General features: G+C 39.7%; 1 long non-coding RNA gene across 1 annotated transcript in view; it reads left to right on the top strand.

Moving 5' to 3' along the window:
- Positions 1–2,500, top strand: part of LOC138050389 (uncharacterized) — a 52,038-nt gene that overhangs the window by 42,422 nt on the left and 7,116 nt on the right. The gene's annotated exons all lie outside the window — the stretch shown is intronic.

Raw genomic sequence — 2,500 nt, 5'->3', positions numbered from 1 at the left:
ATCCGTCACGTAAACTTGCTGGAAAGGAATAGAAATCGATGTCAGCCACCTTGAATAAAATTGCAAGATTTTCATTATGAAGGATTGTATGATGAGGAAATAGATGTAAGGCTTTGCTGTCTTTAAATAATTTTGAATAATCGTAATATGTTGCAACATTTTTTGTTGTTGAAATTAACAGTTAAGAATAAAAGAGATCTTGTTCAATAAAATCAATGTTTGATGTTTTCAGTTGACGCCACTGGTGTCTTCGATGTCTAGATAGTAGCATACAGTCAAGGAAATCAGAAATGTTGTCAATCATAAGTTTCAAAGTTTTTAGTACCTTACGATGACTCGCAAAATAAAGATTATTTTTCAAATCATAGAAACCAAGATGTTTAAGCAATGCAGATAAGTGCTTTTCCACTTCTGTCTTCGTCTTGCAAAGTATTGCATCGACTTTCCAAATATGCCATCTGTTGAGAAGAAATGTGAGCATTGATCCTCGGAACTACCACCTGGTAGTCTTCCTCCTCTACAGGGAATGGTCCTGACGGATCAAATCCATATTCATGTGCGCTATCGGTATCAAATGCACTCACCACTCCAGCATAACTAGACTGTTTATTCTCAAGCATACCAAATGTATATAACTGTAGTGGAGAACGGTTTCCTTCGAAGGGTAAGGGATGGCTTTCCCATTGGTTTTTGAACTCTTCTTAACACTTGTTAATTCTGGGGATGTATATGTAATGTAGGGTTTTTCTCCGGGTTCTCCAGTTTTCCCCCCTCGGCAAAAACCAGCATACAGCCGATTCCAGCTGGCTGTAAGCTGTGCTCCAAGGTCACACATGGACCTTATAGCGGCTGCCAGAGGCGCCATTGTATGCTTTCGGTTCGACCTTGTTGGGCTGCGTCGTTGCTGTACTTTGCGACGGCGATTAGCAGCGACAATAATAATAAGTGCAGTTCATTAACAGGATCAAGAAGTTCTCTGTCCTACAAGTGGGCAAATGTTCTTGCAAAGAAAGAAAGTACTCCAGAATAGACATCTCTGTGTGCTCTCTCGACGCGGCAGTTGTGTACGGAACTGCCGGTTATGATACTTCCCCTACCAACACCTCTCTGTTCTAACATGAATTGTGCTACTTTCAATTTTTTTATGTCGTAGTCGCTTCGCACCCTAGATGGTAATCCGTAGCTGTTAACTCCCTTGACAAACTGCTCCAAGACTGTGACAGCTGTATTGTCGTTGCGGCAGTGGGCGCAAAGTATAAGGCGGGAATATCCATCGACGCATAGATTGGTTATGAGTCGCCATCTGATAAGTTTGTGATTGCTGTCACTGTGCCACAAAGCGTTTGGAGTCGGGACACTGTACTTTCTTCTGTAAATCTCTGGTCACCACCTCAAGGCTGTGCCAATTGGATCAAGGGTGCGGAGACAATTCCTCACTCGCCACCGTTGGATATTTAATCCTCTACTCCTGAGAGCACCCAATAGTCTTGCCTGCACAATATTGGGAGTTAAGGTTTGGATTTCTTGTACTATAAGTCCTCGTCCCCAGTTATGCTATAAATCATTGTTGTCCTTCTTAGAGTACTCTAACTCACTCCAAGTAAATCGGCTATTTTTTTCCTCGGAAAATACGGTTCTCTCAAATTACGTATTTGTTCTTCTTCGATAACGTAACTTGGGCGTCCTGGACCATTGCATGTGGAAATAGTTGGGCTACTATATGCAGTTTCCCTAGTTAAATCTGGAGCACCATTTCTATGTTGTTGTAGTAGAACACCCAAGTCCTTACATTAGTTAGAGTTACATTTAGGATTGGTAACACCTCAGCAAAATCATAATTGCTTTCAATCTCTGAAATCAGCAACTGAATGATGTCTGCAGCAGCCATCAATTGACCAGTAGCCTGATCAATATCCTCTAATGACAAGCTTTGCTACCTATCTGCTTCTTCAAACGTTGTTATTGTAAAAAGCAGTAGTTTGAGATTGTCGAAGAATAAAGACAATTTAGGTTGACCAAATAAAACGTCACAAGTTGACCATACAAAAAGTCGGATTGACCATATAAAAAGTTAACTTGATCACATAAAAAGTACAAGAGACCATAGAAATAGGTAAACAATATTGACTAGTACGGCACCTAACTGTATATCAAACGGCTTTATACTTACTGTACATGACATGGTTAGTTTGTACAATTTGGAGGCAAGATAGCTTCATAATGTTTCCAGTTGCGTTGACTTAAAACTCGCAATCCAGAAACAAAAATGGCATATGTCCAGAGAGACCAATTGTACAAAAATAAAGGAAACTTTGCGAGTCCATTTTACTGTTCGTACTTAATCAAAAAAATTAACGTAAGCTTACTTATCCTGATTTTACTGTGCGCAATTCTAGAAATACACCTCAACTGAATATTACCCGAATAAAATTACCAGAGAAACCTTCACGGGCAAACACGTTAAAAGAATGCTGTATTTCTCTTTCTTTTTTTTTTGTTT

The sequence above is a fragment of the Montipora capricornis genome, chromosome 6 (genome assembly GCF_036669925.1).
Source record: "Montipora capricornis isolate CH-2021 chromosome 6, ASM3666992v2, whole genome shotgun sequence".
NCBI lineage: Eukaryota > Metazoa > Cnidaria > Anthozoa > Scleractinia > Acroporidae > Montipora > Montipora capricornis.
Note: the sequence above shows the minus strand (reverse complement) of the source record. Positions and strands in the feature narration are given on the sequence as shown.